The sequence below is a fragment of the Cynocephalus volans genome, chromosome 6 (assembly GCF_027409185.1).
Source record: "Cynocephalus volans isolate mCynVol1 chromosome 6, mCynVol1.pri, whole genome shotgun sequence".
Lineage (NCBI taxonomy): Eukaryota > Metazoa > Chordata > Mammalia > Dermoptera > Cynocephalidae > Cynocephalus > Cynocephalus volans.
Window position 1 is genome coordinate 73,686,501 of NC_084465.1, and position 24,721 is coordinate 73,711,221.

Consider the following 24,721-nt stretch of genomic DNA (forward strand, 5'->3'; position numbering starts at 1 on the left):
ATAGGCAAATAAGCTGAATAGACATTTCTAAAAAGAAGACATACAAATGACCAACAGGCATATGAAAAAGCACTCAAAAACACTAATCATCAGAGAAACACACATCATAACCACAATGAGATGTCATCTCACCCGAGTTAGATTTTCTATTATCAAAAGGACAGAAAATAACAAATGCTAGCAAGGATATAGAGAAAGGGAAAAACTTACACATTATTGGTGGGTATTTAAATTATTACAGCCACTACAGAAAACAGTATGGAGATTTCTCATAAAGCTACAGACAGAACTTCCATATGATTCATCAATCCCACTACTAGGTGTATACTCAAAGAAATGAAGATCAACATGTCAAACAGATACCTGCACTGCTATCTTTATTGCAGCTCCATTCACAATAACCAAGATTTGGAACCCACCTAAATAACCATCAACAGATGATTAGATAAAGAAGTGTTATCTATACACAATGGAATACTATTCAGCCATATAAAAGAGTGAAATTCTGCCATTTGTAGCAACATGAATAAGCCTGTAGAAAAATATGTTAAGCAACATAATCCAGGCATGGAAAGAAATACCGTATGTTCCCTCATGTGTGGAAGCTAAAATAGTTGATCTCACAGAAGTACAGAGTAGAATAGTGGTTACTAGAGGCTAGTAAGGTGAGAGGGGAGAAGTGGATGGGAAGAGGTGGGTCAATGGATTCAAATTGTACAACGATGGGAAGAACAAGATTTAGTGTTCTATAGTAATATAGGGAGTTACAATCAACAGCAAATTACTGTATAATTTCAAGCAGCTAGTTGAGTGAATGTTCAATGTTCCCATTACAAATAGGTGACAAATGTTTGAGGTGATGGATGTACTAAATACCCCAACACGATCATTGCACACAGAGTAAATGTACCCAAATATCACATTGTACTCCATAAATATTTACAATTATCATGGGTCAGTTAAGAAAAAACAAATTAAAAAGAAAAAAATCAGAGACAGAAGTAGATTAGAGGTTACCAGAAACTGGGGAGAAGGAATAGTGGGAAATTATTGCTTAATGGGTTCAGAATTTATGTTTAGGATGACAAAAAAATGTTGTGGAAATAGATAGAGGTAGTTATTATACAGCATTGTAAATGAAATTAATTCCACACAAATGTATGTTTAAAAATGAGTAAAATGAAATCCTTATTATATATGTATTTTACCACACACACACACACAAAAGGCAGTTGTGCATGTTAGGAGAAAATTCTGCATGATATTTCTGTATGCCATGTCAGCTTTTGCTATTGGAGTATCTTGTTAAGGATATTTATACTGTAAATAGCTTTGGAAGATAAAGATAGTGTCTCCTTCCAGGGCAGAGGACAGATTTGTTGCCTGACTAGCATAACAGAGATAATGTGTCCTTTAGAGGCAAAGGTTTGCCAGTGGTTTCCTTATAAAATTGGGGATTTCCTAAGCTCAGGGTTTTTCAGGTATGATACAAACCAACTGTATATGAAATATTCAACTGGACTAGCCTCCACATCACTCCCCATGTGATTTGAAGGCCAAGAAAACTGATGAAAACATGAAGCTTGTGCTGCCTGCTATGCTATGAGTAATAAAGTCCTGTGTCTATGGTTCTAGAGTTTCGTGTCTTCCACTAGCATTCATGAAACTATAGCAAGCTAACTTGTTAGCTTGCATATAGTATAAAACCTCAAAGCCCTCACAGATCATGACATCCCAGACAGACAGAGAACCTATGACTTTATCAGAAGCCATAAAAATCAATCAAGATTTATATATCACACACATAAATAGGTTACATTAATTCATTGTCTTTGTCAGTAATTTTAACTTATGGACCTGTAAAGCTAGAGCTAGTGCTCACTGACCCCTCAAGCCTCTTGTCCAGACCAGGTCACAAACCCTTCATATGCAGATCTACGAGCTAGGTAATAGGAAAAGGTCCTTGGAGCCATGGGTGAAGAAATAATAGACTTTTATTCAGAGCTAGGAGCAGCTGACCTACTATTGCTTCCCAGAGCATCCCTCTCAAAGCTTCATGCATCTGTGTTGTTAGTCCTTTTTACTCAAGTCCAAGTCAAAAAAAAAAAAAAAAAACACTTTTTATGTATTTTCCCAACACTCCAACCCTTCAGGATCCCTTGCTGTAAAATCTACACGTTCAGAATCTTTCATGATGTTCCCTTAGCGAGGCTAAATGACCCTTACATTTATGTAATCTATTGTCTGTTCAATATGTCTCAAGGCTTGTCCTGTAGTTCTGTCCTTTCAACTATTAGCTGCACGTGTCCAGTTCATAGCCATCATTGGTGTGATTTTCCATGGGAGTCCTATAGTCACACTGATGGGCAGTTCAATGCATATTCAGTAGGCCAACACACTGATCACACAAATGTATGTATGTACCCAGTTGACTCTGGTGCCAACAGCCAGAACACTATGGGCGAAAAGACAGAAGGGTTATTGGTACCAACAGGGGGAGTTCTCACCCCTCTGGTAAGATACATGCCAGTTTGCCATCCTGAGAAAGGATGGTTGTAGGAATAGGTATCTTACCTAGTTTAGGATACCATACTTTATCTGCTACCACTGTTGGATCTGTCTATAACAGCTTCTGGGATGACTCTCGTCTTACGTGACCAGACTACTCCCAGGAATTTGACTGACAGCCAAGGTCCTTGCACTTTGGCTGTGTTCACAGCCCACCCACATTGTTCCAAATGACTTAGCAGCATTGGAGCTGCCTGGGTTAAACCTGTAAGAGAATCAGAGGTTAGTAATACATAATAAGTGTAGTGAAACATTGTAACCATGCTGGGCCTAGTCCACTTGACTAGGTCCCCAGTCACTAAACCATGATAGATGGTTGGGCTATGCAGATAACTTTGGAGCAATACTTGAAAGGTCCACTGTCTCCCTTCCCAGGTGAAGGCAAACTGATCTTAGCTATCAGCCAAGATTGGAATAGAGAAAAAAGCATTTGCAATATCTAATACATAATGATAAGTTCCCAGCTGAGTCATCAGCTGATCCATCAAGTCATGATCTGAAGGCACAGCTGCATGCAAAGGAGGCACTACTTTGTTTAGTTCTTGATAATCTACAGTCATTCTCCAGGTACCATCAGGATTTTTTACTGGCCATACTGGAGTATTAAATGGGCTCTGAGCTGGACAAATAATGCCAACTTTCTCTAATTCCAATATAGTGGCACCTATCTTTGCATATCCTCCCAGTAGGTGATACTGCTTTACATTAACTACACATCTTGGCTTGGGTAACACCTGTGGGTCATGTTTAGCATATCCCCATAACACAGGCTTTACTATCCATATTCGCAGCCAAAACTCTCCAACTGTTGTTTGTAGGTGCAAACCATAAAGTACATCCATACCCAAGATGTATTTAGCTACTGGGGATATATATATAGTACACATATGAGGGGGCAATTGTCCTATGCTCAATGGCAGTGACAAAGCTTTGACTTCAATAGTATGTCCTCCATAGCCATCTATATGAACTGTGGCCCCTGAAAACTTATCTGGATTGCCATATATCAGGCTACATTGTGCACCTGTATCCATCAATGCCAAAACACCCTGCACATTTGTCCTCGATCAATGTATTGCCAATTTAACATGAGGCCTCTGGTCTTTGCCTGCCCCCAAAAGATGAGTACCTTGGCCTGCTCCCTAATTGAAATGGAATGTTTCATCCACCTCCTCAGGAGCAACAAAAAAAATCCTTTAAATCCACTGAGCGTACCTTGCTACCTGTTTCCAGATGTTTAGTGAAATGCTGTTCAGGGCGCAATTGCTGCCACAAAGCAAACAGGACTGCATTTGGCTGCCAGTCAGTTTTCTTACTATCAGCCCCTGCTGCGAGCAAGTCAAATCACATCTGCTTACAGCTAGTCTTGTTTGGTTCCCTCAGGATAAAATCCCAGGCATTTCTTGGGTGTTTGGTCTTAGGCACCTTTCAGACCTGTTTTGCTTGCCTTCTATCCTTTACTTCACCCAAGCCGGCTATCATGGTCATTACTTCATGTATAGGACAACCAACATATGGGGCCAGTATGGCATCAGGGACCCAAAGGATGTTGATGGGACATTTTGCAGCACTATGTCTCTCATGCTGCCTGTAAATTTCTCATCATCCGGGCCACGAGTGTTCACATTAAACATGGACTGCCGCATCCCCAGCTCCTGAATTATTTGAACCAACTCAGCATACATTTGCCATTTACTCACAATCTCAGGCAGTTCACCAGCATTTGCCCACACAGTTTGGGCAGCTGCACTCACCCATTCCATTAAGGAGTGATTACCTGGCCCTTGTGCATATCTGTGGCTATTCTGTATCAACTGCCTCAGGGACTGGTGTATGGTAATAGAGGCTAATTTTTCCATCTTCACACCAGAGCATATCACACTATCCACCCCTAGGTCCCATAACCACAACAGCCAAGCAGCCAGGGGCTCCCCCTGTTTCTGCCGGAACTGTGTCCCCAAGCCGACCAATTTAACCTGGGTATACAGGACATAGGTAATGAATTGGGTCACCTGTGAATTGCCTGCCAGTTGTCCACCCAGTCCCATAGGCTGCTTGTGTTTCACTTTCTGATGCACAACAAGTTGTGCCTTGAGATGCACGGTCTCCCTCAACTCACCACTGGGTTTGTCGTCTTCCCTGGTGTGAGAGACAAGAGTGGCCAGTCACTGCACATCATCCTCCAGGATAATTCTTCACGTTTCCAACAACTCTGCTTTCCACTTCAAATCTCGATCAGCTTGTGGTATAGTAAGCAATAGCCAGGCTCCAGTCGGCAGAAAAGTGGCCGCCAGGTACCACATACTCAAGGACAGCCACATTTCCTCCCCCTCCTAAGGGGTTCTCTGCTGTAGCTCCTGGTCTATGCTGACTTGCAGTATAGTGAGCAACAACCAGATCCCGGTCAACAGGAAAATGGCCACAGGGTAGAGTATATTCAAGAGTAGCCACATTTCCTCCTTCTCTCAAGGGGCTTTTGGCTACCATACCTGCTCAGAATCCTGCTGCCAATGCCAATTGTAAAGCTAGGGCTAGGGCTCACTGACCCCTCGAGCCTGTTGTCCATATGGAATCACAAACCCTTCACATGCAGGTCTGCGAGCTAGGTAATAGGAAAAGATCCTTGGAGACATGGGTGAAGAAATAATAGGCTTTAACTCAGAGCTAGGAGCAGCCAACCTAATATGGCTTCCCAGAGCATCCCTCTCAAAGCTTCGTGCATCTGCACCATTAGTCCTTTTTACTCAAGTCCATAATTCAAAAAAAAAAAAAAACACCCAGATGCACATGCGCAATCACACCTCAGATGCTTGGCAAGACTCCGAACATCCAAGGGGCCCTGACCATTTTTTTTTTCTATATTTTCCCAACAGGACCTTATTTAAAAATGCTGATTTATTATTTCTCTCACTTTCATGCATTGGAATATAAAAAAAATAGAAAATGTGAATACTTACATGTGGGATCAGCTTCATTGTTAGATTCCACATTAGCAAACTTAAAACTATTATAAAAGTACAACTGTATATTTTGATTGACACTAAATATTAATTTGAAAAAATTCAAGCATTTGAGGAAATATTTGCCTTGTTAAATACTTTTTTTATTTATTGAAACAGAATTGGTTGTACATATCTTTGGGTTACAGTGTTGAATATCAATACCTTGGTGCAATACGTGATGCTCAAATCAGGATTATTAGTATATTCAGCATTACACAATGTAATCATTTTTCGTGGTCCTTTACCAATTTCTAGCTAAACCCTCATCCCTTTTTCCACTTCTTGTGGCCTCAGTTCTGTTCTAATTTTTCTTAGTAATTATGAAAACTGACCAAGATGGCCTTAATATTCCTCTCAATTTGACTAAACTTTGTTTAAGTCTCTTCCTGACTCTAGGTTGCTTACATCCCTTTTGTTAGAGCATCTACTTTAGAAAACTTGCAATTATAAATTCTTTCTCAGCCTCTTTGATTTGTAAATTTTCTCCTAGACTCTTGCCAGTTTTATAATCCAGGAATGTCTTTCTCAGAGACCTGTGAACCATCCCTTTGAAATGCAACCATCAAGAACATTTCAGCTAAGAGCTACAGAATGAAAATTATTCTCAACAGCATATGGAATATTCTCTAGAACAGAACATATGTTAGGACATAAAACAAGTCTCAACAAAGTTTAAAAAATTGAAATCATATTAACTACCTTGTCCAACCACAACAGAGTAAAATTAGAGATCAACAGCAAAAGGGACACTTGATCAGAGCAGAAATAAATAAAATAGAGATTTAAAAAAATACAAAAGATTGATAAAACAAAGAGGTTTTTTATTGAACAGATAAACAAAACTGATAAACCTTTAACTAGACTAATGAAGAAAAAAAAGGGAGGAATCAAATAAATAAAATCAGAAATGAAAAAAGAGACATTACAAATGATACAACAGAAATACAAAGGATCATAACAGACTACTAAGAACAGCTACATATGAACAGACTGGAAAGCTTAGAAGAAATAGATAAATTCCTGGACACAGAAAATTTACCAAAGATTGATCATGGTAGAACGAGAAAACCTAAACAAACAAATAATGAGTAATGAGACTGAAGCAATAATAAAATTCTCCCAACAACAACAAAAAGAAAAACCCCCATAGAACCAGACGGTTTCACTGCCAAATTCTGCCAAACATTTAAAGAGCTAAACCAATTCTTCTCAAACTCTTCCAAAATTTGAAGGGGAAAAAATATTTCTGAACTCAGTCTGTGAGGCCAGCATTACCTTCATACCAAAACCAGAAAAAGACACAACAAAGAAACAAAACTGCAAACCAATATCTCCAATGAACACAGATGAGAAAATCCTCAACAAAATACTAGCACATGGAAGCCAGCAACATATTAAAAAGATCATACACCATGATCAAGAGGGATTCATCACAGGGATACAAGGATGGTTCAACATACACAAATCTATAAATGTGATAGATCATACCAACAGAATGAAGGAAAAAAATATATATATTTTCAATAGATACAGAAAAAGCATTTGATAAAGTCCAGCACAGCTTCATGATAAAAAACACTCAGCAAGCTAGGTATAGAAGGAATGTACTTCAACACAATAGAGGCCATATACAGCAAACCCACAGTTAATATCATACTGACTGGACAAACATTAGAGGCTTTTCTAAGATCTGGAACAAGACAAGGATGCCCACTTTCTCCACTTTTATTCAACATAGTACTAGAAGTTCTACCAGTTCTAACCAGTGCAATAAGGTAAGAGAAAGCAATATAGGGCATCCACGAATTTGCGTGTCATCCTTGCGCAGGGGCCATGCTAATCTACTCTGTATCGTTCCAATTTTAGTATATGTGCTGCCGAAGCGAGCACAATATAGGGCATCCAAATTGGAAAGGAGGAAATAGAACTATCTATATTTGCAGATGACATGATTCTATACACAGAAAACCCTAAAGACTCCACCAAACAATTTCTGGAACTAATAAATGAATTCAGTATAGTGGCAGGAAACAAAATCAACACACAAAATCAATAACATTCCTATACCCCAATAACAAAATAGCCAAAGAAGAAATCAAGAAAGTAATCCCATTCACAATCGGTACCAAAAAAATGAAATACCTAGGAGTAAACTTAATCAAGGAGGTGAAAGACATTGACAATGAAAACTAGGAGAAAAAAATTTTTTTTTAAAATGGAAGAAGACACAAATAAATGGAAAGAACTCCCATGTTCATGGGTTGGAAGAATTAACATCATCAAAATGTCCATATTACCCAAAGCAATCTACACATTCAATGCAACCCCTGTCACCTATCAAAATACCAATGACATTCCTCACAGTAATAAAAAAAAAAATCTTAAAATTTGTATGGAAACACAAAAGACCCTGCATAGCTAAAGCAATCTTGAACAAAAAGAGCACAGTTGGAGGCATCACATTTCCTGACTTCAAAATGTACTATAAAGCTATAGTAACCAAGACAGCATGGTACTAACATAAAAACAGATAAATTGACCAATCGAATGGAATAGAGAGCCCCAGAACAAACCCATACATTTATAGCCAACTGATTTTGAACAAAGAAGCTAAACATATATAATGGGGAAAAAACAGCCTTTTAAACAAATAATGCTGGGAAAACTGGATATCAATATACAGAAGATTGAAACTAAACCCATATTTCATCAAACACAAAAATCAACTCAGAATGGATCAAAGACCTAAAGTTAAGACCTAAAACTATGAAACTACTAGAAGAAAACATAGGGGAAATGCTATGTGAAATGGGAGTAGGCAGTGTTTTTTTGAGCAGGACCACAAAGGCATAGGCAACTAAAGCAAAAATAAGCAAATGGGACTATATCAAACTGGAAAGCTTCTGCACAGCAAGGGGCACTGTCAACAAATTGAACGGACAACTTACAGAATGGGAGAAAGTGTTTGCAAGGTATACATCAGACAAGAAGCTAGTATCAAGAATATACAAGGAATTTAAACAGCTCATCTGTAAAAAAAACAAGTAACACAATTTAAAAATTGGCCAAGAAAGAAACAAGAAACAGTAATATGCTGAACTTCCAGAAAGAACAGACTGCAGTTAGTAGAGGTGGGAAAGTGGGAGCAGGAGGGAGGTTAGGGAGAAATTGCTTAATGGACACAAAGAATGAATACATTTTATAATGATGAATATGCTAATTATCCTGATTTGATCGTCATATATAGTATACAAATACTGATAATCAACTTTGTACCTCACAAATATGTATAATCAATTGTTTCAATAAAGAAAATAAATTAATTTTTTTTTAAAAAGTGAACTAAGGACCTGAACAGACATTTCTCAATGTCATAATTCATGTGAAAAAATGCTCAACATCAACAATTATCATGGAAATACAAATTAAAGCCACAGTGAGATATAATCTCACTGCAGTCAGAATGACTATTATCAACAGGACAAAAAATAACAAATGCTGGCAAGTACGCAGAGAAAAAAAGGACTCTCTTTCATTGCTGGTGGGAGTGTAAATTGGTACAGGCACCATGGTAAACAGATGGACATTCCTCAGAAAACTAAGAACAGATCTACCTTATGACCCAGCTATCCCACTACTGGGTATATACCCAAAGGAAATGAAAACAATATATCAAAAAGACACCCGCACTCCCATGTTCATTGCAGCACTATTTGCAATAGCCAAGAGATGGAATCAACCTAAATGTTCATCAGTAGATGAATGGATAAAATACTGTGGCACATACACACAATGGAAACTGAGATATATTTTTTAAAAAATGATATCCAAGCATTTGCAGCAACATGGATGGAACTGGAAGCCATCATATTAAGAGAAGTAAGATAGGCACAGAAAGACAAATACCACATGATATCACTCATTTGTGTAATGTAAAAAAGAAAAAGTGGTTCTCATAGAAGAAGAGACCAGAATAATGGTTACCACAAGCCAGGTGGTGAGAGGAGGAGGAAAAGTGATGGGCTACTGGGTGCAAAACTTTGCTATCTACCCTAAGTAAATCATTGTGTAGTATATGCATGTATTGAAACAATATACTATACCCCAAAAACATGTATAAATAAACATTTTTTAAAAGACAGAGCACCTATACCGTAGTCTCTATAGAAGGGTAGGAGCCTAACTTCAATATGTGCTAATTAGCAAAAACAGATGGCCGAATCACATTGACCTACTGTCCTTCAATTCCCTCCAGTACTTTTCCACTAGCTCACCCCAGTGCATAAGAACTCTCTCACATTTTGTTTCAAAAGAGTTGAGTTCAGTCTCTCTCCCATTTGAATAAACTCTTCAATGTCTAATTTGTCCGTGTAGTTTTTCTTTAACAGAACTCAAAAAAATATATTTATATTGTAACGAAAATATAAGGTATATAATATTATGAAATTATATTTTAAAAATATATATTAAAATATTTATTTAATTACAGAAAAGTAATGTTAACAGGAGTAAATAAGTGAATGGTCAGGTCTATAATCTATTTTGAGTCTTTAAAAATGTACTGTGCGTTAGTTTTTAAACAAGATCACCATGCCAAAAAAAAGGAAAACATTATGAAAGAAAAATTATGGAGGAAGAAAAAACAGGTTTAACTTGTTTACTCTTGCTTAGAAAGATTTTGATTAAGTTTTTCATGCAGTTCCATTAATAAAAGCAAAGAAATCATAGGGAGAGAAGTTAAAGTCTGATTAAAAGATAGGTAACAAAGAAAAGGCATAATTAGGCAATTCTCAGGACACAAAGAATTTGCCAGTGGGGTGCCCAAGGGATCAGTACTACACATTGCAATTCAATATATCTCTAAAATGTTGTAACTAGAAGGAAAATTTATGCCTTGGTTAGTTGGAAGTTCGTGAGATCTCTGGAAAGACTTTTAAAAAATCTAAATAATTGGTTTCAGGGGCAGCAAATGAAATTCAACCCAAGAGTAAAATATGTCATATTAAAAAGATCAGTTTAAGCTATTTATACTCACTTGTAAGACCTAAATTAGTTGTAACCTCTCAGAAAATTGACCTGAGTCATCTCAAGAATTCTCAATCAAGACATCTTGAAGTGAAATAGAGCTCATTTATATTAAGAACCCAAGTACAAGAGAGTTCATCTTTCACCATGACAGCCATGGCCGAATAACGAAAGGCAGGCCGAGTCTGACAGGTCAGGGCTCTTGGCAGCTGCATTCCACTCTTAACTTGTTCTAATTTTGGGAAGCCGTTCTAACATTCTTAAAACTGTGAACTAAAACTGACTGCTAAAACATTTTTCTAATTAGGAAAAAATATAGCACTAGCAATTGGGCAATTAAGATTCCCCAAGACAATTTTTTAATATTATTTAAAACTGAGTACCTCAACCTTAACAGATAGAAAACACTCAACTTCTGATCTCACCTCCTTCCTTATCACTTGATTACCTACTGACCAGAATAAACTGATTTATGTTAAAATAAATGAAATGACATAAAAGATTTGAAAATTTTGAAATTGCTTAAGAGGGGTGGAGGGGAAGGTTCTGATAAAAATGCACAGCCACATTTTTATTTTGGGGTAAGAAAAGTGCTAAAATGTTATGCCTATTTGAAAGAAGACTAGCAGATTTGTATATGCTGGGATTAAATAATTGAACAGAGCAAATAATCCTCTAAATTTGAATCAAAATTTTCTTATGGGAGAAATTTGTCTGAGTTATTTCTTGGTCAAAAAGAAAGATACGTCAGTGCGAGAAATGGAACGTTGACTTTCAAATGTCTTACACATCCAAGGAAAAATTGTTTTCATGTTTTTAACTAGAAAGTCTTAAAAAAAGAGAATAATACCAGGCCACTCTAACACCAAAATAACTTTCACTTTATAAGTTTGGGAGCCTTCTCCTCCCAACTTCAAAAGAAATAGTTCTTTATCTATAAGAGCAGAAAGAGCATCAAAAGTAGCCACTTGGGTGACAAGTTACCGTGAGTTGCTCTAACAATGGTCATGAGACAGAAGCTGCTGGTTAAGGACACCAGGTATAGAAGCATCTATAATCTTAATGTTTGTGTCTCCTAAAAAGTCATATGTTGGAATCCTAATGCCCAAGGTAATGGTATTAGGATGTGGGGCTTTGGGGAGATAATTAGGTCATGAGGGTGGGGTTTTCATGAGTGGGATTTGTGCTCTTATAAAAGAGGCCCAAGGGAGCTTTGTTGTCCCTTTCACCATGTGAGGACACAGTAAGAAGATGCCCTGTGTGAGCCAGAAAGCAGCCTTAACCAGTCACCTAATCCACCTTTACCTTGGATTTTCCAGCCTCAGTAACTGGGAAAAATTAATTTCTGTTGTTTGTCATTCACCCCATTTATGGTGTTTTGTTTTAGCAGCTGAATTGACTAAGACAGAAGCACGAGGAAAAGAATAAGCACAATAGCACAGAAAATAGTAGGAGAAGAATTGATGCATGCCATCCAGGGCCTTGCCAGAAAAAAAGAAGAGCTTGACGTTCCAAAGTTTCTGCAGGGTGGGAGTCCAGACTAAAAGATTCTTTGTTTTTTGTTCCCAAATTATAGACAGAGGATGATACGATCAAGCTAAACATTTCAGGCTGAAGAAAGATCCATGATAAATAATTTCTCTCTAAAATATGATTTCTATGATGAAAAAGCAGGAATGTTTTTGACCAAAAATTTTGAGTTAGATTTTTTATGTGGACACTCTGTATGTTAAGTTTTCAGTGATTCAGATTTTGGTTGTTTGCTACTCCCTTTCCACCAACAGAAACCAATGCTTCCTCAAAGGGTTCGATCTGAAGGTATCACATGCACATGGAGCTCTTGTGATTGTCCACTCTGTGTTTTCAGGCCTCTGGATGAGCTCTCGACAAAATCAAGTTGTTATCCTGTTCCTCTCACCCCATAACCACATTTCCTTTAGCTCTTAATGAAAAAATATCTGGTATTAAAGAGAATTCTATATCTGGGAAAACCTGCCATTGAGAAAAATGAAGTTTGAATAAGAAAGGGATGTGATCTGACCCATTCCATTTTTATTTCCTGTCTACAAAAGGAAATTGTCAGCATTGAGATAATTAGCCTGATAATGTGGATCAAAATATTTTTCCTCTTGAAATTTTCAGAAACATGAGATTTATTTTCATTAAACTATCTGGGAAATTTTGTTACTGTAAAATATGTATCCTATAAATGAAAGGGTCACAACTGGGATAATTGGAACAAAAATATTTTCTCTTAAAACACTTACTAAATAGAGATTTATTTCCTTTTGCTTGAAATATTTAGTCAATTTGTGACCTATCCAGTTTAGTTTGTTAGTGTAAATTAGACATGGTATAATTGGAAACTACATCAAATTAATTAATTTCTTTGCAACTTGGCTTTTGAAAGTTAGAAATAAATAAAAAATAACTCATAATAAATTCATCTAATGTATCTTTTGCCTCCTATTTCACAACATAGCTTTTATCTGACATTTCTGGAAGAGGAGATTAGTTAATTATAGTTGGCTAAGTTTCCTCTTTCAAGCAGCCAGATATTTTAACAAAAATATGTCCACCACTGTCATCAGCCGAGGTTGGGAGAAAATCTAAGCACAGTGAGAAGAGTTGGTTGAAGACAGGCAAAGGGAGGCCAAGAAGGCCCAGGGCTTCCAGAGCCCAGAGTACCGAGTAAGTGAAGTAAAATTGGGAAAGATAAGTTCTTGAATCTATGTTCTCCTGCTTTTTAAAAATACTAACTAATTTTACAATGCTCTTTTTAAAATTAGCCTACTTTCAGTTTTATAATCTGTTCTCCTAGTTTTCTGTCTCATCCCTCACCAGCAAGTTGTCAGCTGTAAGTTCTTTCTGCTGACAATGTCACTCCTAAAACCTTTCCATGCTCTGTTTCAAATGCAGTAGGCGCCAAGACATCAGGCAAGTTATAATGATGTTAGCTGTGCATTTTCTTGCAATATAGAAAACTTTCACACATTTTATATTCAGTTATTTTATTCTGAAAGCATTGATTTGGATTAGTGTTGGTTTACTGATTAGCAAATACTTAGAAATCACTAGGACACAGAATCATGTCTAAAATAACATTAAAGAATAAAAGATGTTTTCCTTTTGTTATATGAATGGATTTTAGTACATGAGTTTTGTCACATCTTTTGGCTAATCCATGGAACTGTTTTTCTATTTATTTTCAGGTTCTCAGTCTTATTTAGTAGTTGAGATTGTTTCTCTTAATATTGTTAAGGACATGAAAGATGTATATGTAGAGTAAGGGGATTTGGAAGATTGAGTTATATTTAAATAATCATAAAAGTAATAGGCAAATGGGAGAGATTAAAAATCAGAAGAACATGCTTTGAAATATTCTATTTTACAATATCAGAAATTCTGAATTCCCAAAGAACTGCACTGGAAAAGCATTGCTTAGAAGCAAAGTTTTTGGAAGGTGATGTGGTTTTCAGTCTATAGGAAAGCAAACACACCTCAAGGATGGCTTTTGAGAAGACACAGGAGGGTGCATTATCACTGGGTGCAGCCCCAGAGAGAAGCAGTTCCCACGTGTGACACATCCCTCACACAATCTCAGGGCGTTATCTCCTGGAATATTGGAGAATGTGTGCACTTTTCACTGTCTACTTTAGGTCTCTTTCATCATTGTGGAACTTTCAGGTATTTAAGTTTGTCAGCTGAAAAATCCTGGCCAAAATGAAACCAATCAAAATTAATGTGACTCTTAGTCTTCCTATTTGTCTAAAAGATTATTTTTCTTGCTATTTTTTCTCTTCTTTTTTTTATCTCTTCTCCCAAACCATACTCTAAAATGTGCTGTCAGCCAACACTCCTACATTCAGAACTAGATTCCCATTTCAACTTTTCATCCACTCTCCAGAATTAGAGAACTCCATCAGAGGAACATTACTGGGCCTGATTCTCACAATAACTTCATTCCATCAAAACTTAACATTTTACTTCCAAATAGTGCTGTTGCCAAAGTTTCTTTATAGGAGGGAATTAAAATTAGAAGTAGCAACATGTTTGGATCAAGGATCCAGGACTTGTCATGCAGATTTGCTTGCAGACCAAACATATTTTACTCATACAGTGTGTATGCGTGTGGGAGCGGAGGTGGGGGATTGGATGGGAGAACGGAACCTTGGGGAACACTGAAGCCATGTTGTTAGGAGAGGTGATGGGGGATCAGGGATTAAGCTAACTTATCTTAAGCCTGTCCTTCACCCTTTATTGACTCTAACCTTGCTGAAATCACAAGTCTTCACTCTTGTTAATGGTGCCATTGATTTTACATCTCCAAAGTAGAATCAAAGCATTTTTAATTCCTTTCTTATTCCCTTTATCTAAACAGCCACTTTTTCAGTCTTGCATAATCCTGTCACTTGACCCTGAGATCATAGTAACCCCTGAAATGGCATCAAATGCTTAGTTCGTCAGCTCAAATTCTTCCACACAGAATCATCAACAGTCTTTACTGTGTACAACTTCCGTAGGAAGGAAGGACTGACGAAAACAGAGAGACAGAGATTATTTTTCATATCTTCTTTTTGGAATACAAAGATGTAAAGAGTATGAGTTTTGGTATTGAGTATAATGGGACTTAGTTTCTGATGTTAACACTCAAGTAAGTAAACTTGAAAACACCTTACCTATAGCATCAGGTACTGTGAAAATTAATTAAAATTCTGTCTTGTCAAAGAGGATTTACCAGATTATACCAGGCTGCATTTGCCTCATTTTTTTCAATGTTCATCTAAGTGTATTTTCATTTTTTGTTGTTGTATTTATCACATCATATTTGGATTTTTATTAAGGTAATTTTGTGGCTTTCTGTCTCTTCAAAGAGTTGATAAGTCTATTTAGGCAAAAGTGGGTCTTGTTAATTTTTACTATCCCTCCTGGATAGAAGGCGTGTAAAACAATAACCTAGTCACAAATGCATTTCTCTTTCTGGACCGTCAATGGAAGACAATATAAAAAATATAAATTTAGGAGGCTATAGGGATTACGTATTTGTTTCATCAATAACTTGCTCTCTACTATTATACAAACCATTCTCCACAAAACTTTCTTAGTCTTTGAAAGAAAACGATAAATGCCATTACTTTTTAATTTTTCTTAGAGGCATTGTGCGTGGGGGTTGAGGTGGGGGTGGGGTTGGAAGTAGAGTTCATTTTGAAAATATTTGAAAGAAAAATATTTCCTCACAAAATCCTCATCCTTTTCACTTGCACTGGACAATTTACCTCATTATATACATTTAAATGTTATATGTTATATCTTCTCTAATCATTTCTTTCCAAGGAAAGCTTTAAAAATGATTTAAGGTGGTTTTGTTGTTTTCTACAGCATTGGAGTATTTCCTATTGTGTTGGAGTATAAACAGTTTGCATCCCTTCACTTAACTGACATATTAAGAAATATTTCCAGTAGTTGATTTTTAGTTCATAGCTCCAAAGAAAAAAAAGGAAAGCTCAACATTCTTCACAACTGTCCACACATCAAATGGGTTTGACCCTTTCTGTAGCCTTTTCCATCTGTTTTTCATTTATCTTGGATGTCAGGATTCCGTAGTTCTAGGTGATGCTGTTAAATGTGGAATCAAATCCAGTGCTTTTATTTTAAAGCATTTTTTAAAGACTAAGCTTTGTTTGAAATGAGTTATCTTTAGATATCGAGAAGGAAAAATAAATTTCTTGAACCTCATTTATGGGATATTTTATTTTGAATGACTTTATTTTTATTTCTCTAAAGCAAAATATTAACAGAATAATACAGGACAGAAAAATCATGTTCAATTTGTGTGCATCATCTTTTTCTTCAACCCATAAAACTCTTTAATAAAACATATATACGAATTGCATTCAAGTAAAATTTCTTGCACCATATTTTTAAAAAGTAAAACATTCCTTTAGTTTTATAGATCAAAAAAGACTGTTTTTTATTATTAATCATTGAGATTCTGAATTGTAGACAGTTTCAATAATTATTTATTAAGCAACTATTATTTAAACTTTTTAAAAAAATTCATATTCAAGTTATTCATCACAAATCATTTAAAAGATATAATACAATGTAACTAAAGAAAACATTTTATCATTGCTTCTTTAAAAATAACATAAATTTACATAATAGTACTCTAATTTTTAAAATTACATTAATAGTAATGATAACATTTGCTTCTCAAAAATCTAAATGATGTTAAGACAGGTGAGTCCTGCAGAACTAATACTAATAGCTAATCAGTATTGAGTAGTTATTGTGCTGGCACTAATCTAATGTTTTTCTTGAATATAAACTCACTTCATCCTCAAAACAACCCTATAAGTTAGGATTTCATAAATGAATAGCCCAAACCACAAAGATTTTAAGTAATTTACTAAAATTGAAGTAAGTTTTTAAAGTCCATTTCTTCTTATCATCTTGATTACTGTCAGAATCAGAACCTGAACTCAAACTAGCTTATGAAGTCAAATTGAAGTAATTGGCTTATCTGTGGAAAAACACGGATGGGTGAATTCTCTTTTTTGATCTAAATTCAACAGCTTCTATACCCACAATTCCCCACTTTTGCCCTAAAGAAGAACAACTCTCTTCTCTTAGGTCCAGCTTCATTGTTAGACTTCTATCTAGAGGATCCCATGCCAACAAGGGAGGGGACACTGCTGGCAGGAGTGCAGACACTGCTGAGAGGAAGTGGGAGCATTGCTGTTGGGGTAGGAGCACTGCTGACAGGAGTTGGGAGCACTGCTGACAGGGGAGGGAGTACTGTTGACAGGGGTGGGGGCACTGTTGACCGTAGTCATCCTTTCAGGAGCTCCCCACATTTCATCTTTGTATGATTTGGCTGATAACTGGGATTATACGCAGTTGTGGGCAGGATGGACTTGTTAAGCAAGAAAAGAGGGTCCACCCATAAGCCCGTGAAGGTAGGACTTAGCTAACATGTACTGAGAGGAACCATGAGATTAGATTTTGAGACTATATGATCAAGGGGTCTGAATATAAGACTAGAATAGCAGACCAATTAGCTGCTAATGTGCAAGAAGCCTGAAGAAAGAAGCGGCCTATACTAAGTGAAGTAAAAATGCCAGAGTTAGTCTGGTAGATGATCAGGGAGGATTTCAAAAGATCCCAAAAATGTGATTATGTTAGAGTGGATATATTACGTAAGATCAGAAGACTTATCAGAGACCTACATTCCCTGGGAGGACCATGATTCTCCCGAAGGTCCAGGCTATAAAGAATGCACAGGCATAAGGGCAGTAAGAGAGATGGCCTCAGAGCAGGGCTTATTAATATCCAAGGTAATGGTGAAGCTTTTAATGTATAGAGGCGAGATGGCAGTGCTTAACTGCCAAAAATCGGGGGCTGCCAATGGTAATGATTAGCCAGATAAAGGGACAGTTGGGAGGCAGGGGGAGGAGGAGGAAGGGTTAGCTCGTCACGGATTATAGAGAGGTTAATAGAATATACTGTCCCCTAGGCAAAAAGACAAGCAGCCAGCAAAGGCACTGCTTAATTTCAAGTAAATGAAAGCAAATGGAGGAATAAGAGGCTGAGAGTTGTCACCCCAATAGAAAGTCACCCTCTCTTGCTCAGTTTCTGGCCTTGAATCAATTTTCAATTTAAAACCCACAGACTGAAGAGGTGAGCAGATCCTAAGGAGGAAGGACCCCAAAACATTATATACTATATTATATACAACATTATATATTACATTAGTATAGCAAGCGTACACTCTGGTGATTCCCCCAGGCTTTCCCCAAGAGACTAGAGCCATTTACTCGGGTGCCTGTGCAGTGAGGGAAGTGGACTACTTAAAGAACGACCAAACACCCAGTCTGAGGTGACCTTGGATGCACTCCCTATCCTTCCACAGGTATATGGGAGTATCATGGTCTGATTGTGTGTAGCCCTCCAAATTCATGTGGTGAGATCTAATCACTAATGCGATGGCATTAGGAGGTGAGGTCATTGGGATGGGATTAGCTCATGAGGCCTGGGCCCTCAACAGTGGGATTAGTGCCCTTATAAAAGAGGCCCCAGAGAGCTGCTTTGCCCCTTCCTCTGTGTGAGGGCAAAACGAGACATTTCTGTCAATGAGGAAACTGGCCCTTACCAAACACTAAATCTGTCAGCACCTTGATCTTGGCCTTATCAGCCTTGAGAACTGTGAAAAATAAACTTCTGTTGTTATATAGTAGCCCAAATGTACAAATAATACAGGGGGCTTATGGAGGCCAAGTAGTAAATGGACTCCTGGTTAAAGTCTAGCTTACAGTGTGTCCACTAGGTCTGCTGACCCAGCAGGTGGTCATTCCTCTGGGGCCTGACTCTATACTTTGGATAGACAACTTGGCAGTTGGTACAAAGTTGGCATGTATAGTAAGAGTTATCATAGTCGTGAAGGCCATGTAGAAGCTTCTAAAATCATAACCCTCCATTCCCCACTCCCTCCTTAGAAAAGATAGCAAATCAAGAATATCATACGCTGGGGAAAATAGCAGAGATAAGTTAAAAAATCTAAAGGATGCACTCATGAGGTCCCCATTATATCTCCTTTACATTTGCCCATCTGACCCCTGTAGAAACCAAATGGAACCTGGAGAATGTAAACTGTAAAAGGCTTAGCTAAATAGTAGCTTTGACTTTAGTAGCTGTGCCAGATGCTTACCTTGACAGAGCAATTTAATGAGGTCTCTGATACACGGTATGTTGCCATTACTTTGGTGAATGTGTTTGATTGAGTTTGGATGTGTTGTCCCCTCAAAAACTCATGTGGAAATTTGATCTCCAATGTGGCAGTGTTGGAAACTGACTGAGTCATGGGCGAATGCTTCCTGAATGGATTAATGCTCTCCCTCGGGGAGGGGGATTAATGAGTGAGTTCTCACTCTATTAGTTCCCATGAGAGCTCGTTGCTTAAAAAGACCCTGGCGCCTTCTCTCTCTCTCTTGCTTCCTCTTGCCATGTGATCTGTTTGTACCTGCCAGCTGCCTGCCACTTTCCGCCATGAGTAGAAGCAGCCTAAGGCCCATGCAAGATGCAACTGTCCCAGAGTCGTAAGCCAATAAACCTCTTTCCTTTATAAATTACCCAGTCTCAGGTATTTCTGTCATAGCAACACAAAATGGACTAAAACAGTGTTCTTTTGTAGTCTGATCAGAAAAGAGGATCAGAAACAGTTTACATTCACATGGAAAAGATAACAATATTTATTTACAGTTTTACCCATGGCTCTGTTAACTTTCTTGCTCTCTTGTAATTCAATGATATCTGTACTGTCTGGACATCCCATGGACATCACATGATTTAGTATGTCAATGACATCATGCTCTTTGGATAGTATAAGCAAAAATTGACTAGTACATCAGAGCTTTTAATAAGATACATGTGCTCCAGACGATTAAAGAATTCCCCACAATGATTTAGGAACATGACACTTTAATGAAGCTAGAAGTCCAGTGATCAGGAGTGTGATGAGTTATCTGGCCCAAAGTAAAACACAGATTTTTTTCATTTGGTTTTCCCTGCCTCAAAGAAGGAAGCCCAGTGCTTGGTAGGGCTTTTTAGGTTCTGGAGGTAACACATTCAACTTATGTAATATAATCTTGCACAAATACTACATATGTAAGACTGTCAGCTTCATGCCCACCATAAACAATTCTCCCTCCATGAGGTAGATACAGAAAAACCAAGTACACAACATGACTCATCCAGTTGGCATTAGCCAGCCTTCCTCATCAGGCATCTCAGATTGGCAGAATGGGCTCTTGAATATAATAAACAGTTGTTATTACTAGTTGTTATTACTAGTAGTTATTACTGCTGAATGTCAAACTTGCCAGCAACAGAAACTAGTGCTAAGCCAATAAAATGGTAATATTGTTTGAGAAGACAAAAACCAGATGCTTAGATGAAAGTCAAATATATTGGGCCCCTTTCTGATCTGTAGAAAAAATTAGTTTGTCCTTATAGACAGAGATACTTATTCCAGGTATGAGTTTGCTTTTTGTCATAGCCAGCTCAGACTGCTATGACAAAGTACCAGAAATGAGGTGGCTTATAAACAAAATAAATTTATTTCTCAGAGTTCTGAAGTCTGAAAATCTGAGACCTGGATGCCAGAATGGTTGCATTATGATTAAGATCCTCTTTCTGGTTCGCAGGTGACTGTCTCCTTGCTATATCCTCACATGACGGAGAGCAAAGAGAGAAGAAGCAAGCTCTCTTGTGTCTTTTTATAAGGGCACTAATTCCATGCAAGAGGGCCTTATCACCTAATCATCTCCCCAAGGCTTCACCTCCTAATCCTATCACATTGGGGGCTAACATTTCTGGGGAGATACAAACATTCAGTCCATTGCACTTTTCTTGCTTTCAGATTCCCAGACAGCAGCACTCTCCAGGGGCATGGAATCCCACAAAATATAGCATCTAAGAAGGGAGCTAACTTCATCGTGAAGGGTTGTGGGACTGAGCCTGTGGCCATGGGACCAACTGGTCATATCAAGTGCTGCACTACCTAGAAGCAGCCAGCTTCACAGAGCACCACAACATTTCCCTAAAAGCAGAAGTGCCACCTTGGAGGCAAGCTCTTCAAGGATCGGGAGACATACCTCAGAATGCTCTCTCTCTCTCTCTATATATATATATGCATTAAATCAGAGGCCTTTATGTCACAAGTACAAAGAATACATGGTGCTGGGAGAAAGGGTGGAAGCAAGAGAGGCCCAACTTGCCATCATTTCCAATAATCCACTGAAGAACTTTGTACTTTCTGTCTTTGCAACTCTTGCTCTGCCAAGTTGGATGTTCTGGTCCCCAAGGAGGGCACACTATTGTTAGCAAGGGTCCCATTGAATTTCAGGAGGGAAGAGACTTTACTGTATTGACAGGGTTAATGGTCCTGATCTGCAAGAGATGAGGAATCCTTCACATAACAGAATACATCTGAAACTCATGTGATTTACTTGGGTAGCTCTTGGTATTTCCTTGTCCACTTGTAACTTTGAATGGGGACATATAGCAGCTTGGCCTGAGAAGGTATGATTACCATGTGTTTAGACCCCTGAGGAATGAAGATTTGGTTTATGCCACCAGGTAAGCCTTCATTTCCCACCAAGGTGATAGCAGAGGTTGAAGGGAACAGATAGAGGAGGAGGGAGAGTTTGAATACTGTTTGCGGCCATGAGACCAACTGCAGTGATGGGGGCTGTTGTTCAATCCACTTATGTCCTTCTTTAAGATTCCTCTCAGAAAGAAAGGCCCATGAAAATCATGAAAGGGCTGCTTCCCAAACATATATAGAGTAATGGATCTGTGGAGCAAAGGACTGGCCCTGATGGCCACGGAGACACATGGCTCAGCTCTCATTCAAGTAAAACTGCTATCGGGAGAAGTTTTCTGAAATTTCTAGTTATCTCCTCTTTGATCCACCATGGTGCTCATACTGAGGCTCCATTTACCCCAGCCTGCCTTCAGTCAGTGACTAAGCATAGTAAGGGGCATTAGAGATCATGGGATTCCTCTGATGGGTAATCTTGGCTTGGGTATTCCCCACCAGCCTGGCTGACTTCCTCAAACTACAGTTTGATACAAAGCACTTCATAGCCAGTCCTTCCTACTTCCTCTCACAGGCAGCATACGTGCATCAGGTTCTGAAGGCACCCCATGTCTGCTACTGTTTCCTCTCTCTTCATCCTTCACAGGCATTTTCCCCAGTCTATCTCTGATGTCGCGCACGTCTACTGTTGTCTTTGTGTTGCTTCATGCAGGGCCTGAACTGACACAACTACAAAACAGATATTCTTATCCACACAATACATGAAAATATACAAAGTAAAAGAAAATGCCGGTAATTGTTAGAGCTCAAGTACAGACAATAAAATAAAATAAAGCAGAACCACCTTGTTGATCGCATATTGATGGGATTATTTTCTCAGAAAAGTGACTAGGCATTCTGAGAGATAACAAGGGTGTTAGGTCAGGCAGAACTGCTATCAAACCCTTCCTGACTCTTCTGCTTGCAAACTATGTAATTTGGGGTAACTTACTTGAGATCTCTGATCCTGAGCTTCCTCAATTTAAAAATAAGGTTCATAACAGATAAAAGAAAAAATATTTGCCAGAAACACCAGCAGAGCCTTTTTTTTTTTTTTTTTTTTTTTTTTTTTTTGATAACTCCCTTACAAGACTAGTGAGGGAATTTAATGAGACAAAAGTACAATATTTTAAGAATAATACCTGCTAAGAATGTGGTAAAAGCTCAGTATATGTTAAAAATTAAAGATGTCGGGTTAAAGATGGTTATGACTTATTTGACACTCCTCCCATTGAGGAACTGAATCTACTTTCTCTTCCTATGAAGCTGGGCTGGCTTCTAACTGCTTTGGTCAATTGTACATTGTGGAAGTAACAATTTGCCAGAAGAGCCCCACTTCAAGACTACTGGCAGTTTACACCTCAGTCTTCTAGAGGCCACCTTGTGAGAAGCATGAAGACCCTGAGACCACTATTTGTGAGGATCCACTAGGAGAGAGGGAGAGGGCTAGAGAAACTGAGATGCCAGTTGTGAGGGTGAAGTCATTTTGTAAGTGCATCTTCCAGCTCCAGCTGTCCCAAATGACATCACATGAATCAGACTCCAACCACCCACCTGCGGCCTTCCTAGCTTCCTGAAAAACAAAATCATGAGCAAAATAAAATGTTTGTTTTAAATGACCAAAGTTTTGGGAAGTTAGATAGGCAGCAATAGATAACTGAAATGGTTAAAACCTTCTACTAAAAACTAAAATCATTAAGGGAGATTAAAAACTTATAAAATACATTTTAGAAGTTAAGACTCTTGGACTTTCTTTTAATATCAAAGAAAACACCTTAAATTTTCACACCTGTTGCCAAATAAGCCAGACTGAAATGAGTTTAAACCCTAGCTTTGTCACTTGCTGAATAACTGTAAACTAAATAAATTTCCAAGGCACAATTTGCTTATTAATAAAAGATAGATACTAATAACTTCTAAGATTACCATAAAGTTATAAATGGCAAAAATGTGTGCATTTTTTGGTACATTTCTGTTTATTTTCAGCTAATTTAGTAGTTTTTATTACCAACTGTAGCTTACTTAGTGTCTTACCTTCTCTATTTTAGAGTTTTGTATTTGAGCTCAGACTCACAATTCATACTTCATACGGTACCCAATCTGTATTCAGAGTCATTGCAAATCTTTTCTGAGATATTAAATTGGTATCAGAGGTGCTCGGTAGACAATATGCATCAGATAGACCAAAGCAAAAAGTCATAGGCTGTGCCGATTACCCTTATAAATAAGTCAACCCTGAAGACTCTGGAGTGCTGGTTTGTAAAACTTTAAGAAAACAATGGCTTCTGTTTGAAGAGATATGCTGTCTTTCTTTTTTTCTTTGAAATCAGTTTCAGCAGCTCTACCAATGACCTCTGTCAAGAAGGAATACATTACTTTCCAGATTTTGGCACTATTCAAAAATACAATTCTACCAAATCTGTTTTAAGAAATCTGTCATGACTGCCTCTGTCAGATAGAGGTCAGCAGGACATAGATATGTTCTTAAAGTGGTACTTAGAGAAAGTTTAATGCAAGGATGACTTACAGAGTTTGAGACAGGGTTAAGGGACCCACCGAGGCTGGCACAACATGCAGACTAACAGCTACAAATTGTTACCTTACCAAGGGCTAAAGGAGTAAGGGGATAGAGAGCAGTGTTTTCTCCCTCCAAATGCTGCTGGGAATTTCTGTGTCCAAACCTAAATAGAAACAGAGAGCTAGAAGGGTTGGATGATGCAAGATAGTATCATCAACCTCTGAGGCACAAAGAAAAGCAGAAAAAAGCAAGTCACGGACCACAAGGTCCAAGCGGACACTAACCAGAGCACTGCCTGACTGTTGATTTCAACAGCGTTGTTGGCTCAGCTGCTCTGAATGACACAGAGCTTGGTCTGATGTTGAATAGCTGTCAAGCATCCTTGTCCTATTCATAGTCAATTGCCTTTTCCAAGTCAGCATTCACCAAAAAAAGGGTAAAGTCAAAATATGTAGATTTTAGAAGAAACAC

At 37.9% G+C, this 24,721-nt stretch overlaps 1 non-coding gene across 1 annotated transcript; it reads right to left on the reverse strand.

Moving 5' to 3' along the window:
* Positions 1-7,352: 7,352 nt before the first annotated feature.
* LOC134381353 (U6 spliceosomal RNA) lies at positions 7,353-7,460 on the reverse strand. The gene has a single exon (XR_010023952.1). It is a non-coding gene; the product is annotated as a U6 spliceosomal RNA (small nuclear RNA).
* Between the last annotated feature and the right edge of the window lie 17,261 nt (positions 7,461-24,721).